Source organism: Balaenoptera borealis (assembly GCF_965194805.1).
Source record: "Balaenoptera borealis genome assembly, chromosome: 8".
NCBI classification, from domain to species: domain Eukaryota; kingdom Metazoa; phylum Chordata; class Mammalia; order Artiodactyla; family Balaenopteridae; genus Balaenoptera; species Balaenoptera borealis.
The window spans coordinates 42,203,809-42,220,647 of NC_138865.1; the positions used below are offsets into that span (position 1 = coordinate 42,203,809).

Consider the following 16,839-nt stretch of genomic DNA (forward strand, 5'->3'; position numbering starts at 1 on the left):
ATTTATTTATTTATTTATTTATTTATTTATTTATTTATTTATTTATTTATTTATTTATTTATTTATTTATTTATTTATTTATTTATTTATTTATTTATTTATTTATTTATTTATTTATTTATTTATTTATTTATTTATTTATTTATTTATTTATTTATTTATTTATGGCTGTGTTGGGTCTCCGTTTCTGTGTGAGGGCTTTCTCTAGTTGTGGCAAGTGGGGGCCACTCTTCATCGCGGTGCACGGGCCTCTCATTATCGTGGCCTCTCTTGTTGCGGAGCACAGGCTCCAGACGCGCAGGCTCAGTAATTGTGGCTCACGGGCCTAGTTGCTCCGCGGCATGTGGGATCTTCCCAGACCAGGGCTCGAACCCGTGTCCCCTGCATCGGCAGGCAGATTCTCAACCACTGCGCCACCAGGGAAGCCCTAATAATGGTTTTTATATTGTTTAATAGTTAAGATACTTTGTGACACGAGGAAATTGAAAATTCAGCGATCGCAAATGAAGTTGTATTGGAACACAGCCTCGTGCATTTGTTTACGTACTGTCTGTGGCTGCTTTCACGCGGCCACGGCAGAGCTGAGTAGTTGAACAGGGACTGTATGCCCTACAAAACCTAAAATATTTACCGTTAGACCCTTAACAAAAATGTTTATTGATCCCTGGTCTAGACTTAAGAAAGCGATGGAGAAAACATTAACGCAGATGAAACATAAAAGTTTGTCATGGGCTTCCCTGGTGGCGCAGTGGTTGAGAATCTGCCTGCCGATGCAGGGGACACGGGTTCGAGCCCTGGTCTGGGAAGATCCCACATGCCGCGGAGCAACTGGGCCCGTGAGCCACAACTACTGAGCCTGCGCGTCTGGAGCCTGTGCTCCGCAGCAAGAGAGGCCGGGATGGTGAGAGGCCCGCGCACCGCGATGAAGAGTGGTCCCCACTTGCCGCAACTAGAGAAAGCCCTCGCACAGAAACGAAGACTCAACACAGCCATAAATAAATAAATAAAAGAACGTGAATTTCTTTAAAAAAAAAAAAAAAGTTTGTCATGTCTATGGCCATTACGTTGTGAATAGCACAAAACCTTGAGGAAACATTCTTCCAATATTTGAAGACCATCATCCAATTCAGCAAAAAACGTCACATATCTTTGGTGAATGACTGATGTTTCACATACGTGTCTTTGTTCTTTTACTTTTGTCTTACTCTTTAATGTAAATGAAAATATCAGCCAATATTAAGGTCAGAACTATGCTCGTTAGTCAATGATGTGAATGATTTTTTGCAGAATTGAATAGTAATCAAGCATTTGTTCATGATCTGATTTTGTCAGATCTTGGATAAACTGCAATCATAGATTGGCTACAGGTATAAGGGTTGGCAAAAATCAAAGAGAGAATTCTATAGAGCAATTGATGCTGTAGAATTTACAATAAAGAACACTGTATATTTTAGTAGTATTTGTAAATTGTGTGCTATTTTACAGCTTTGTACCAATAAAATTTATGATAAATTTGTGTGTATATATATAGAAGTACACATTATTTCTAGAAAGCCAGGTGTTAAGCATTTACCAGCACACCGTGGAACAGAGGGCTCAGGCAGAAAGGGTCCAGGGGAGTCCAGGTATTCAGGGCAGAGTGAGAGGGGAGATGGTGAGGCTGGAGCACTGGAACAGGTGTGAAGGGCCTTGTGAGCAGGGCTCAGGAACCAAATACCACAGGGGAGGGGGGACCTCACAGAGGAAAGGGGACCTCACAGGGGAGGGGGGCCCTCACAGAGGGGGGACCTCACGGACGAGAGGGGACCTGACAGGGGAGGGGGGACCTCACAGAGGAAAGGGGACCTCACAGGGGAGGGGGAGACCTCACAGGAGACAGGGGACCTCACAGAAGGGGGACCTCACAGGGGACACGGGAACTCAGGGGGGACATCACAGGGGAGGGGGTACCTCACAGAGGGGTGACCTCACAGAGGATAGGGGATATCACAGTGGAGAGGGGACCTCACAGATGGGGGACCTCACATAGGGGGGACCTCACAGACAGGGGACCTCACAGGGGAGATGGGAACTCACAGCGGAGGGGGGGACCTCACAGGGGAGCCACAAAAGGATTTTGAGTACAGGTGAGACCCCACTGGATCTGTGTTTAGATCATGTTGGCAAGTTGTGCGAAGACTGGATTGTTAGGGACAGCTTATAAGGCACTGGATTAGTGGAGGGAGGGAGAACATTCGCAGCAAACTCAGCACTTACCCTAGGCCAGGCCCTCTCCCAAGCACTTCATATGTGTTATTGCCTCCCTTTTACTGATGAGGAAACTGAGGCCCAGAGAGATTAAATAACTAGTAAGAGGCAGAGTTGAGATTTGAACCCAGGAGTCTGGCTTCAGAGGCAACACTCTTAACCATGACATATTTTCAGACGTGAAAGACAACGAGACTTGGAGTGATGTTTCTTAATATTAATGCATGTACAAAGTTGATCAATGTTTACAGATATGCTTGGCAGATAGTAAGAGCTTGAGGACATTCTTCAGACCCAGCAGGACTTGCCTTGCTGATAATGGTGTATGAGGAGCCAGGGTAGGTGGGCTTTACCAGCTTCCTTCATCTGGTGGACAGTACACTCACCTGGGCTACTCTGGCCTCCTGGTTCTCCCTCTGCCCTCAGCGAGCTCCCTGTCTCAGGGACAGACTCCTGAACAGGCATATACAGGTGGGACAGAGCCTGTCTGGGCCCAGGGTAGGGCTCTTGACTCAAGTGTACGCAAGTTAAGAGGAGAAAGAGATGTGAATTATCATCAACAGGAAGGGCTTCTGTGGAGGAGGCATAGATAGGAGGCTTGGGTTTGGATGGGGAGAGGAAAGAGGATGGGTCCTGCTGGATTCGTGGTTTTTCTCCTTGGGCATCTGTATTTAACAGCAGAAGTTTGATGGGAGCCCTTGAGGCATAGTGACAGACGGCTAGCTCAGCTGCAGATATATATATATATATATATATTTGAAAGGACTAGAGGTGCCTTTCTGGCATGAGTTCTGGCTGAGGGTGTGGGCAGGAGATAATAAGGGTGGAAGCGGAGTGTTACGGGGGTACTGTGGGTTGGTGGCAGGGCGGGCCCCACAAGGGGTGTTGGTCCCTCAAGGCCACAGCCGTCAGCTTGGGGCTTCCCATCCTGCTGACTCAGCAGGTCCCACAGGTTGGCAGGTGACTCACCCCTCACCTTCACATGACCGTGGTCCAGGTAGGGGCAGCGGGGGTATGTAGAATGGACCTGTGTATTCTTCCACATGGGGGTACACGCTGTGTTACATGCCCGAGTGTGAGATGTGTGCTCATGTCTGACTGTGCCTACAGGCGGTGTGGGATGTCCAAAGATGTGGGCCACAGGGGTGGAGGGTGCCCCACGAAGACTGGGGGTGGTGGTGAACACATAGCTCTTCGAGGGCACGTGTGCACGGGTTCAGGTGTCTCCCTGAAAGAGGGATGCGGCTCTGGAGCGTGGTGAGCCGTCAGTGAAGGAAGCCTGGGTGGGAGGCGGGTGAGGAATCACCCTGATGATGCTCATCCTCCCCAAGGAAGGCTTGGCTGGACCAGCTGACAATGCCAGGCACTCTAAGCCCGTGCTGATGGCAGCGGCTTCCCTGAGCTCATCTCTTAAGCCCCTGGCTACAGGCCAGGATGGTTCCCCATCCTAACCCTGAGAGGGCAGGCATGCTCCACAGGCCACAGGCAGGCCAGGAGCAGTGAGTGTGGGCATCCAGCCAGAGCTTCCTCTCACTCCCTCTGTGTGTGGGAAGGACATAAGGGTCCGAGTGGTGTCTGGTCTGCTGGGATACGGGGAGAGCACGGCGGCCCCAGGTTGCCCATGCCCCTGGTATGTGTGCTGGCATGCAGTGTGCGTGTGTACCCACGTCTGGGTGTGCTGGCCCCTGACCCAGCCCCCGGGGCTTCCCATCGTGCTCCATGATCTGCGAGATGCTTGAAATGGGGCAAAGAGCTTGGGCTAGGAGCCAGGAAGCCTGAGTTCTACCCCAAGCTCTCTTATTGACTTTGGAGAGGTCCCTTTACCCTCTCTGAGGCTCAAGTTTCCCTTTGTAAAATGTGCAGGGGCGGCAATCCCTGTGGTGCCACCTCACAGGCTGTTGGGTAACAGAGTCTCACGGACGTGTTGAAAAGTCAGGAAGGCTTGGTTCTGGGGGCTTCACAAGGGGAATGTTTGGTTGAAGGACTAGGGGTTGAAAGCAGGGAACAACTTCCAGAGAATCTGCCCTCTTCCCTGCAAGGGGTATTCAAACCTCCTGGAGAAATGAGGTGTTTAGAGTTCTGGGGCTGAACTTCAAAACAACTTAACGTTACAAGCCAAGACCTGCCTGCAGTGAGGCTGGGAAAGTCTGTCCACCCATCCTTGCCCCTCCCAACCCTGCTTGCCTTGCAGGGGGGTGAACAGCAGATTCCCCCAGACCGAGGCTGGGAACCAGCTCACAGCTCTCCCTCTCTCATTCCCCCCCGCCCCACTCCCAGCTTGCTGTCTTTCAGGCTCAAATGCCCTGAGTTCAGATTTCTCATCCTGGGGCTGTAGGCTTAGCCAGAGCAAACAAACAGCAAAAAGTCAACAAAACAAGAAAGGAAGCAGCACAGGTGACGTGGAACAGAAAACTTGGAGGCCACAGTGAAGGTGTGTGGGTTGAGCTGGATGGGGCCGTGCGTCCCTCCTAAGAGCAGGACCCTGGGACTAAGGCTGGCCCAGCCAGTCCCTCGTGGGGTGGGGGAGGAGGGGGCTCCTGGGGGGGTGCCTCCAGTGGACTCTGGCCAAAGGCGTCAGCTTAGGTCGACAGCAGGGGTCGCTAGTGCCGCCTCATGAGTCTTGCAAAAAGGGTGTGATTGGGAGGGGGACGGGGTTCAACATCCCCTCCCCCTCAACCGCCCCCCTGAAGCCTAGGCTAGGTTGCCTCAGCTGCTGTGGAAAGCAGTTGAGAGGCTAACTGGGGGCCAGGGTTGTAGGTGCAGCAGGAGTGGAACAGGCTGGAACTAGAGCCGGAGTGAGGATCTCCCGGCTGTACGCCCTCCTCGGCTGTTCGCCCCAGGGCTCAGGGTCTCGGAGCCATGAATTCCTGGGGATGCCCAAGACTTCCCCTCACCCCACCCCACCCACAGGCATAGCTGCCCTCCCTGACAGCCTATTTCTCTCCCACTCAGGGCAGGCGGAGCTCAGTTCTCTTAACATACATTTATTGTGCACCTGCTCTGCACATCCTGTGCAGGCCGGGGCATCCCCAGGAGGCTGCCTGCTCAAGGCCCTGTCACCCCTGGACCTGACTGCCTGTTGACTGAGCGGGCGATTGCCAGGTGCTTGGGGCAAACCCCGCCCCCAGACCCGGGGTTGTGGGGCGGCAACCGGGAAGTCAAGTCCAAGAGCTGAGCGGGCCGAGCTGTAATTGGAAGCGCTGGAGACCAGATGCACCCAGCTGGCTGGAGCGTCTTGAGATCTGGGCGGAAGTCCATGGGCTTTGGTTTTGCTGTCTGCCTGTGGAATGAGCACGGTATCCTTCCCTACCCCGTCCCCAGGTCCCGCAGCCCTTCTAGCTTTGGCCCTAGAGTCAGGCAAGAGTCATTCAGGGCAGAAGGGATGGGGTGGAGGGTTCCTTTCCTCAAAGAGGCATCCTCTTGGGAGATATATATATATACACTAATATGTATAAAATGGATAACTAATGAGAAAAAAAAAAAAAAAAGAGGCATCCTCTCCACCACAGAGTGTTTACTCCCCACCAGGCACTCACCACCAACTCATTCTCCCAAAACACTGCGAGGTGAGGATTAGTATTTCCATCATACAGATGAAGACACCCAATTGAATATCTTGCTCAAAGGCACCCAGCACCAATTAAGAAGCCAAACTGGATTCAAGCTCAGGTCTGCTGGCTATGAAGTCTGAGTTAGGAACCACAGCTCACTACCTGGATGTGGGGAACCATCCCTGAACAGCCAAACCCCAAAACAGCCCCATACTCAGGCTCCCAGCCAGGAGGTCCCTGGGTTTTTCACTGCTCCTTTCTGCTACCACCTCACTCTTTTGTCTTCTCATGAAGCATCCCTGATCTGGACTCCCCTCTTTGCTCTGATTAACTCAGTACCTGAGATGCCACCATTATTAGACTCTTGCTTTCTTTTTTATTTTTTTTAAATAAATTTATTTTATTTATTTTTGGCTATGTTGGGTCTTCGTTGCTGCACGCGGACTTTCTATAGTTGCGGTGAGCGGGGGCTACTCTCCGTTGTGGTGCGCAGGCTTCTCATTGCGGTGGCTTCTCTTGTTGTGGAGCACAGGCTCTAGGTGTGCGGGCTTCAGTAGTTGTGGCACACAGGCTCAGTAGTTGTGGCTCACGCGCTCTAGAGCGCAGGCTCAGTAGTTGTGGCACACAGGCTTAGTTGCTCCACGGCATGTGGGATCTTCCCAGACCAGGGCTCTAACCCGTGTCCCCTGCATTGGCAGGCGGATTCTTAACCACTGCGCCACCAGGGAAGCCCTGACTCTTGTTTTCTTGTGGGTTAAGAAATTGCTGCTCAGAGCTTCTCCTTTAAAATGTTTTACTGTAGAAGGATTTTTTGATATTGATTTAGGCAGAAATCAAAGGATGAAACCAGAAGGTGAATGGCTGATGGGGAACTTGACAGTGGTGGGATCAGGCTGCCACCCTCTGAACCCACTGACTGGTCAGCATCACTAAGCTTGGGGCAACTAGACATTATGTGTCTCTGGATGAAGTACAGTAGGAAGCACACAGCACTGTCCACAAAGGATTCCCTACCCCCCAAAATGATCCTATATAAAATTACACGATTAGAGCTAACTTCCTATATATTCTAAGAAATACAGGGGATGGAGGAAAAGTTAAACGACACCACAAGGAAGCAAACACAAACCCAGAACTGTGACTTCCTATGGAACCACATTTACTCAACAGTGACAGTGACAGGAACAGAATGTGAACAGAACAGAAAGGGGAACTGGTCATGTTTAAGACATTTAACCCAGTGCAATGTGTTTGGATCCTGACTGGAACAAACCAACAAATTAAGATATTTGGAAACGATGTGAGTACTTGGTAATTCCATGGAATTGTTCATTTTGTTAGGCATGGGATTGTCATTATGTAAGTAAATGTTCATAGATTTTAGAGATGAATACTGAAGAATGCAGGAGTGAAATGCCATAATGGCTGGAATTTGTTTTAAAATACTTCATAAAAAAAAAAAACCCAAAAACATCTGTGACACCAGAATGCCAAAAGGTTGATGATTTTATTGGGTGAAGGTTATATGGAGGTTCGTACACTACTTTGGTGCATGTTAGAAATTTTCATTTAAAAGTGCTTTAAAGGGGTATGGAACCTGCTTCCAGGCATTGGGCCTGGGCATCTGAGCTGGCCTGACTGCTGGGAGCTCATCTCTACCCAGTCACCGCCTCCATCTCAGCTCCTCTGACATCCGCGTAGCTGGTGGGAATCCTTGTTTGGAACTGAAACATAACGCATGGTCCCCAAGACGGGGCAGGCCCTCTGGGTCAGCCCAGGCAGACATAGGCAGCCCTTCTTCCAACTCCACTTACTCTGTCATCATTCAAGCCTTCCTGCCCTCCATCCTCGTCTCTCCTGCCATGGAAACCTGACCCAAGATGCTCAGTCTTTGGGCCGAGGGACATCAAGAGGAGAGCTCAGAGTTGTAGGCAGAGGAAGGCCTCTGGCCCTGTTACGGAGGGTGGGGGGAGAGATGAGGGCTGAGCTAGTGCCCCCAGCCAGATGAGATGGGAAGGGGCCCAGAAGGCAAGACCAGCTCTCTGGATACCCTCCTTCGTGTGGGACAGGGCAATGGAGGCCCCTAGACCATCACCAGAGCTGAACAAGTTGTAGTCTGTCTCGGGAGGGTCTCTCCCCCAACCTCTGCTGACCCTTCTAAATTCACTCAGCAACATGTCCTCATTTCCTTCCTGCAATTCCATCCGATTACAATGTCAACCACCGTCATATTAAACCACCCCTTCTGCAGTCACTGCTGCTAATTCTGCACGGTGGGAAACAACACTGCTGGGGTGGTCCTCCTCCCTGTATGCTCCATCCTCGTCTCTCCCATGCAGAGATGCATTAGGGCATCCTCAGGCCGGGCTAGGAGCCAGGACACCTGGGCTTGACTCACGCTGGACCTTTGGCTATGCCGAGAGCAGAAGAGACTGTGTCTACCTGCTCAGTCCAATCTGGCTCAGCTGGTACTGCAGGGGGCCAGCCTGGGCGTGGGAGGAACCTCCATTGATACTGGGAGAGGCCCGGGAACTGGGAAGGCCCCACCTCACCTTGGGCCCCTGTGTTCTACCAAGCCTTCCTGGGCTCAATGCCTGTGGGTGCCTGGGCCCAAGTCCCTGCCCACACAGACCTCTGAACAGTCCCCTGGGCAATCACTGTGTTTCTGGAATGCTGTAAATCAAATCCCACCTTCCCGCAGGCTAGCACGGTCATTTCAGAGCTGCTTTCCTGCTGAAGGGGGGCACCTTGTGAGCGTTTCCTCGGGGTCTCTATTCCCTCTTTGTCCTCAGTGGAACATATATATGTGTGGAGAGGCCTCCAGATTTGGGCAGAGATGACAGGTGGGGAAGGTATCTCAGGGAGTAGCTGACCTTGCCCACCTGGAAGGAGGTAGGGAGACCGCTCCACTTGGGGAGTCGCCAGTGTGTTTGGGGAGATGGCGTAGTCACATCACACCCCGGTAGCCAGGCCCTCTGGGCGTGCCTCCTTTTTCAGGCTGAGCAGGAGAGTGGAGAGAGAGTAGCTTGCCTGGGGTTGCTGAGATAGGCTCTCTGCCCACACTCAGCCCCCTGTTCCAGATCAGATAGGGCACGTTTCTGCCGTGAGTTGCCCGCTGATGGGCACCGTGCTGACGCAGGCAGGAAAATATTAACCCAGAGGAATGGGCGCATGCTCGTGTGTGTACGACTCTGTGTGTTTGTGTGTGTGTGTGTGAGAGAGAGACAGTGAGTCCACAGAGAGGTTTTCACTCAAGACCAGACATAGACATGCACATATACACACACACACCTACTCATTCACACATATGTTCACATACAGATATATACAAAGATACAAATGTTTCTCACACATGCAAATTTCTTCAGTGTCATCTCCCAACTTCTTCTGTCAATGAGACCCCCTCCTCTAGGAAGCCTTCCCTGATAGCTCCAGCTCATACTAAAAAGTGACAGGCCTGAGCTCTATGCCTGGTTTCTGATGCCAAATTACGTAGCCTGATGAGGACTTTAGAGCGGAGCAGGCGGGGTTTGAATTCTGGTTCCATGACTTATAGGATGTTTGTCCTTGGGCAAGTGGTGGTGCCTCCTGACCCTGTCTGCCTCAGCCTCTGTCCACTCTTTCCTGGAGGCCCACGTATGACTCTGAGAAGGAAGGATGAGAGCCTGGGCTCGGGGGAGGGGGTCTGGTCATTGGAGAATGTCAGGGTTAAAGACCATGCTGGGTCCTGCCTGTGCCCCCAGCCCTTGCCAGCCCAGCCACCTAGCCCCCAGTTCTCCTAGCTTGGGTCCCTGGCCTCCTGGGCAGATCTGGATGTTCTAGTTCTGGGTGATCTTGGGTAAGTTGCTACGTTGCTCTGAATCTCAGTTTCCCTACTTGAGTTTGAAAGGGGACACTTACCTGGGTGAGGATTAAGGGTCTTTTCTTTTTTGAGCAGTCTGAGAATTTTCAAGGCGTCAGGTGATTTCAGAGAGACCAGGGTTTGTTGAGGTACAAGCACTGCTCTCCCACCCCGCTCCCTGCTCCTTCAAGCAGAGCTGCTCATTTCTTACTGATTGATACCACAGTGCCTGAGTTACATGGACTCTGTGGCTCCGTGCTTCCACTGCAGGGGGCATGGGTTCGATCCCTGGTCGGGGAACTAAGATCCCGTATGTTGCGTGGCACGGCCGAAAAAAAAAGTTCTTAAAAAAAAAAAAGTCTGGAAAATCCCAAGTGGAAAACAATTTGATTGAAAGCCAGTTTACATGATAAATAAGTTAATCAACTGGCATGTTAGTGGAAATAAATAGTTGAAATGCTTCATTTTTTACACATTGATACTTTTGGGGGGCATTTGAGGGAAGTTCAGAGAAGTTTCAGTGTATCTGGGCATTTTTCTTTATTCTGATTTTTTAAAAATTTCTATTTGCATTTTTATTCCTAACCGGGTTTCAGACAACTGTGTCTGCCCCATGCTATTCATAATAGAAAAGAGTTGGATACATTTAAAATTGGAGACAATTCTGTGCTGTACAGCCACATATATGACATGGATGTGGACCTACTGGCATGGAAAAGATATTCTTAATGTTTGAGTGAAAAATGTACTTTACAAAACTTTATATAAGTTTCATTCTACTTATTGTTGACAAAGTGCGGGGCAGGGGAGGAGAATGTGTGTATGTGTATACATAAAAAAAAGGATTAGAAAGACACCTACCAGAATTTTTGTAGTTGTTGTCATGGAGGGAAAATGCTCTTTTCGCTTATTTCTATTTTAGGTAATGGAAGAATTAAAAGAAAAGAAGCTGAGATTTTTTTTCCATTTTTTAAAACTTTCCACTCCAATGATGGACAATTATACCTGCTTGACTTGTTTGGCTATGCGTTCATAAACATTTAAATTTTCAGTTAGGTTGAACATTAATGTCCCCAATCACTAGATCACATTAAAAGATATTTAGTGTAGTGAGTAAGAAAGGGGAGGTTGATGAGCACTGGGTTATTTCCAACCTATTTACTAGCAAAAGTAGTGTATTGCAGGCAAAATTAAAATAAGAAAACTGAATGACTTCTGAAAGAGGGACCAAATGCCTAAAGATACATCAGAGTCTGCAAAAATTGCCCTGTAGCACACTAATATTACCAAATCATTTCAACTGATTTATCATTTCAACCAAATTAGTTTTTGAGTTAATGGTCTGCTGCTGCCTTTGTAAACCTTTTCCTGGATCCTTTCTGGATGCCAAAAGTAGTGGGGTGAGAGGACTGCATACCCTCCAGCCCCATTTCACAGGTAGGGAAACAGAGGCTCAGGGGCAGGGACTGAGCCAGGGTTGGGCAGTGAATCTGATGCCCAGCTGGGACTCAAACCCAGGTAAATGTGCAAGGCATCTGGCGGGGTCTTCACTGAAGCCAGAGCTAGAATACTTGGTTAAATTTGAATTTCAGAGAAACTATGGGTAATTTTTTGTTTGTTTTTTCTTTTTTGTTTGTAAACAATGGGTAATTTTTTAGCATAAGTATGTCCCAAATATTGCATATATTGTTTCTCTGAAATTCAAATTCAAAACTGAGCATCTTGTGTTTTATTTGGTGGCCCTACTCAGAGCCCACCCTGAGCAGACAGGACCCCGGGTATTCCCTGTCTGCCTGCACCATCCCCATTGGCCCTGGAGATCCCCCCAGGCTCTGTCTAGACCCACCTCTGACCCTAGTGCCCAGCCTCGCAGACCCTTTTGCTGCCTGTCTTCTCTCCACGGTTGAACTTTCTGCCACCTCAGCCTCCACTTCTTCAGCGCTGTGACCGTCCTCCATCCCGCCAGTTCACCAAGGCTGGCACCTCAGCACGCACCTCTGGGGCCACGGCCTCCCCGAGCTTCCAGTGTCCTCTTGGCAGCCTGGTGTCTGGGTTTCTATCTCCCTCCTCACCTGCTCCTTCTCAGTCCCCCTCCTGTCCCCAGAATCCTGGCCCCATCCCTTGCCCCACACCCTCGTGCTTCCTGGCGATCCCATCGAATCCTGTGGCAGATGCCCGGAGGCTGACATCCGTTCTCTTTCTCCAGCCTGAGCCTGGGCCCAATCATGCCCCGCCTGCTGGATGCTCTGAGGCCTCAAGGACCCCAGACTGACTACTTCACTCTTCTTTTTGCTTAGCACCTTTCAAGGGCTCCTCAGGCCCTTGGTATAAATTCTGCCTCTGTGTCCTGGCAGACAAAGCTCTTCATGGCCTGTCCCTGCCCATTTCTCCAGCCCTCTGCAAACCACTGACAGTTCCCAGAACATATTAGGTTTTCTCACAATCCCACTGGGCTTCAAATGACTTAAAATAACCACTACCGGGGCTTCCCTGGTGGCTCAGTGGTTAAGAATCCGCCTGCCAATGCTGGGGACACGGGTTTGAGCCCTGGCCCTGGAAGATCCCACATGCCGCAGAGCAACTAAGCCCGTGCACTACAACTACTGAGCCTGCATGCCACAACTACTGAAGCCCACGTGCCTAGAGCCCGTGCTCTGCAACAAGAGAAGCCACCGCAATGAGAAGCCTGCGCACTGCAACAGAGTAGTCCCCTCTCTCCGCAACCAAAGAAAAGCCCGCGTGCAGCAACGAAGACCCAACACAGCCAAAAATAAAATAAATAAAAAACAAAGCAAAACAGAACAAAAAAACCACTACCACCCCATCCTCCCTCTCTCATTTTAGAGGACTCAGTGCCCATCTCATCTCTTCTGGAAGATTCTTGCCCACCTCCAGGCTGGCTTAGCTGTTCCTGTATCCCCTCTACCTTAACACAGTGTATCCTAAGTCACCTGCCTTTTTTTTTTTTTTTTTGAAGGTTGATTTTAATGAACGAAAATCTCTGTATAAAAACGTTATCAAATGCTTTAAAAATACACACACACAGATCCAAATCCAATACAGAATCTTTTGGACATTATCATTTTTCACCTCAGCATAACATGTAGAGGGATTTCTGGATAAAACTTTACATGTGAAAAAAGACCCATAGTCTTACACATGCACACACACAAGAGCACACAATCACAATCAGGAAGAACTAAAGTATATGGTAAGAATGCAAACAGGATGGGAATGAATTTCTTGTAAAGCTTATATAAAAGAACACTACATGAGTAAAAGAACTTTCTATACCAAGAGAAGATGCAGAGAGGGGAAAGAGAAAGCAGAGGTTAGTCTAACTCATTAATAGATAGTTTGAGAAGTTCCTTCAAGAACAGTGAATTTGGGGAGTTACAGATAATCCCTAGTTTTTACCACCTCAAATTCTGTGAATCTGATAACTGATGATGCTTTGAAAGTGTCTATGTTTTCATTTTTTTGTAGGTCTTGATTTGTTCATCATTATTTAGGTGTGGTTTGTCCTTTTCGGTGTTAATTCCTCAGTTCTCACTCAGTGTTACATCCAATTCACCAGAAGAGCCACAGTAAGAAACGATGGCAAGCACAGAGGACTGCAAGGGTGGCAGTCACGGATGGCAGTTAATAAGAGCCAGACGGCCTGGGTTTGCATTTCAGTGTCACTAGCTGCTAGCTTCCTGTTACTCAGCAAGCTCGTCGGTCACTCTATGTCTCCATTTCCTCATCTTCAGTTAGGGATCATTATTACCTACTTCATATAGGGCTATTAAGAGGATTTAAACAAGATAATCCATTTAAAGAATTTATCACACTGCCTGACACAACTAAATGTGCAATCAATGTTGCCTAAAATTCCTATTAGTCATAGAATTACAGGGGAATCCAAAGAAGAATTTTCTTCTTTCTCCGTATTTCTCTTTAATGAGGTTTTCAGAGGCAAAAAAAGGTTGAGGATCTAGTCTTATGAATATAGATGTTTGCTTTTCTGTTAGAAAAAAAAATTACATGGCTCCATATCACAAAATTTAATTTAACATCTTTTCCATTAAACATCACACAATCCTCATCGTCATTATGCCCTACGCACACCCTAAATGAGGTGGAGTTTCTATTGATATTCAGCAACAGTAGGGTCCAGAAATTTTAAATAAGAAATAGCTGCAGAAACGCATGTTGGGCAGTAATCTGTGGGTGCCCTAAGAGCTTGGGCCAACACAGACGCCTGGGATTCTGCCTCCAAGGCCTGGACCCGCCCACACACAGTCAGATGGGTCAGGTTCCTGCAGCCCTTCAAAGCTCCATTTGCGACCCCCTTCAAGAGGGGAGTTCCCAATAGGTGAAAGCAGCAGCAGCCACTGAGGATGGAATGCCCCACATCTACTTCAGTATGCTATGATGGCTATCACTGGGTTCTTTCATTGTGTCCAGAATAAAACAGGCTTCTTCCTGAAAGTTCTGTATCATCTCATCACTAAAGAGCACATGGATTCCTGTGGGCCCCTGCTTGTAGATCTGGCTGATCTGGCAAGGGGAAATGCTGAAAAGCCGAGCAATTTTTTCTGTCCGTTCAACAGCTGTCAGTTCTTCTAGGCAGATGGCACGGTAAACGAAGAAAGTACCATGTGAGTCTCCACCCTCATGCTTCTGCTGCTGTTGCTGCTTCCTCAGCTGCAAGGACTCCTGACAAACACAAATGGTTAGCTTTGGGCGCACCATCCAGCCTTTTAATGCATTAAAAAGCCTGATTCCGGGCTTCCCTGGTGGCGCAGTGGTTGAGAATCTGCCTGCTAATGCAGGGGACACGGGTTCGAGCCCTGGTCTGGGAGGATCCCACGTGCCGCGGAGCGACTAGGCCCGTGAGCCACAACTACTGAGCCTGCGCGTCTGGAGCCTGTGCTCCGCAACAAGAGAGGCCGCGATAGTGAGAGGCCCGCGCACCGCGATGAAGAGTGGCCCCCACTTGCTGCAACTAGAGAAAGCCTTTGCACAGAAACGAAGACCCAACACAGCCATAAATAAATAAATAAATTAAAAAAAAAAAAAAAAAGCCTGATTCCATCTGCAGGGCCACAGATTTGAATCACATCATCTCTAGTTAGTTTCAATAAATCTGCTCCTGAGAAGTTTGTAAAAAGCCTCGTGAATGTGGAAAAACGGTTTCGATGCAACCACTGCTGAGCCTCCTGAGGTGTGGTTGTCGGCAAGAGGTTGTCTGTGACTGGAGGGGGTGCTCTGGCTGGTGATTTGGTGAACCATTTCCTTCCCCAAGAGAAAGACTGCTATGGGAACTGCTGAAGCCAGGTGATGGGGAATTATTGACATACGTGATCTCGGGCCATGGAGAACACTCTGTGAGTATAGTTGTCTCATGGGAAGGTTGATATTTCTCCTTCTCATGAGGCGTTCGTTTCTCCATTTTCTCCCTGTCTGCTTTTTGTTTTCTGTCTGCACCTTTGGGCTTGAGGACTTTGATCTGGCAGCTGGCTGAGTGTAAGTGCTCAGTATATTCCCCATTCTCATTCTCCTTGAAGGTCCTGATTTGTACTCGAAATGGCACTCCCTTCTCTCCACCATGTTTCCTCATAGTGAACTCTGTGCTAATACAATGCACCTGAATAAACACAGATGGCCTCTTTGCAGGGTCCCACAGGAACTCCACTGTATTTAGTTGGTTTGGATTAGCCCTAGGATCGATTATACCCACAGACATTGGGATATCTATGTCAAGAATTCTATCTCCATGTCAGTTCCACCTCCAGCCCTCCAGCTGCTGATGTTCAGTGTATTGTAGCCGTCTGTCATGGAACACGACACGGAATATACTCTTCACCAACTTGCCATTAATTTCTGGAAGTTCTCCAAGTTTCCTATTGTTTAGCATTCGGATTTCATAAGACTGGCCTTGATTGAGATATGTCAGGGTTTCATCATGGAGTTTCAATGCTGGGGAGGTGGCAGCATAAAGCACGTATTGAAAAGGGAGGATTTTATTCTCATTATCTGGAGGCAAACTTGACTCTTCTTGCTTAAAAATGGGCAATGCTAGGACATCACCTGCGCTCCCACGCCGCTTTCGCACCTTTTCCCCGCCCCTTTCTGTGGGAACCACCTGCCGTTTATCTGTCTGTCCCAAGACACAGGCAGGAGGGTGTCTGCTCTACCTCTGCGTCCTCAGCGTACAGCCCAGTAAATGAGTCCGGGGCTGGATCCCTGACTCCAACATGGATCCCATTTCCCTCCGTCACCAGCCTGATCCCAGCCCAGTCCAGCTCTGCTCAAGTTCTGACCACATCCAAGACCACAGCTTCACTTTTGACTCTTACCTCGCCATGGCCTCAACAGCACACAAAGGAAAGGAATAAAGGCAGGTGCCTCTCACTACCAGGGGTACATCCCTACCTCCCTGAAGAAGCACTCAGCGTCCTGAGCCCTCTTCGAGTCTGCAGAGGGGAGTGAGGGGCAGAGCCTCAGCCAAGGTGCTGCAGTGGAAGAGTTCATTCCTTCAGGATTGTCTCTGACTGGGCAGCCTACCTCTGTCTCTCCTTACAGGGGGACCTGCTGCGTAAGTAGGCTTGGGGACCCGGGCAAGTAGGGGTGGGAACCTGGGCAATGCAAGTTCCAGACCTGACCCGGTCTATTGGCACCCTCTGGAGGACAGTTCTATTACCAGAGCTGGCTTTGCAGCCAGATCCTATACCACCTCTCCACAAAGAGGGACTGCAGGCCTCAGAAGCTTCTGGACCCACTGCCCACCATCCACTACTCCACCTGGTGGGTCTCCTTACAGTCTGCAGACCAGCAACCCCTCCCTTGTTTCTCAGCACCAGGTCACCTGCTCAAATCCCAAACTGGCCCATCTTTGGAGGCTCAGCCATTCCCTGGCTCCAGAAGTCCTCTCAGATGGCAGCTGGTGCTCTGGTTTGCTCCTGACCCCTCCTTGGTCACCCCACCTGCAGCCTTACATTCTGGTCCAGCTTGGCTCCTTCCCAGAGGCCTTGCTTGCTGTTTCCAAGGGAGGCGTCTTCCTGCGGGCGGGGCCTAGGGTTCCCCTTCCCCCACTCAGACGGGGGCTCCCAGAGGACGAGGCCCAGGCTCTGTCTCCTCCCCAACAGACTAAGAACCTCCAGAGAACCAGGCCTGGCTTTCTACCTCCCCTCTTAGACTGAGGTTTTCCTGCAA

General features: G+C 49.4%; 1 pseudogene across 1 annotated transcript; it reads right to left on the bottom strand.

Moving 5' to 3' along the window:
- Positions 1 to 11,522: 11,522 nt before the first annotated feature.
- LOC309633832 (alpha-globin transcription factor CP2 pseudogene) lies at positions 11,523 to 16,158 on the bottom strand (annotated as a pseudogene). The gene is made up of 3 exons: positions 16,060 to 16,158; positions 14,710 to 15,817; positions 11,523 to 14,401 (listed from the first exon to the last, which is right to left on the bottom strand). The product of its transcript is annotated as an alpha-globin transcription factor CP2 pseudogene (transcript).
- Positions 16,159 to 16,839: the final 681 nt, after the last annotated feature.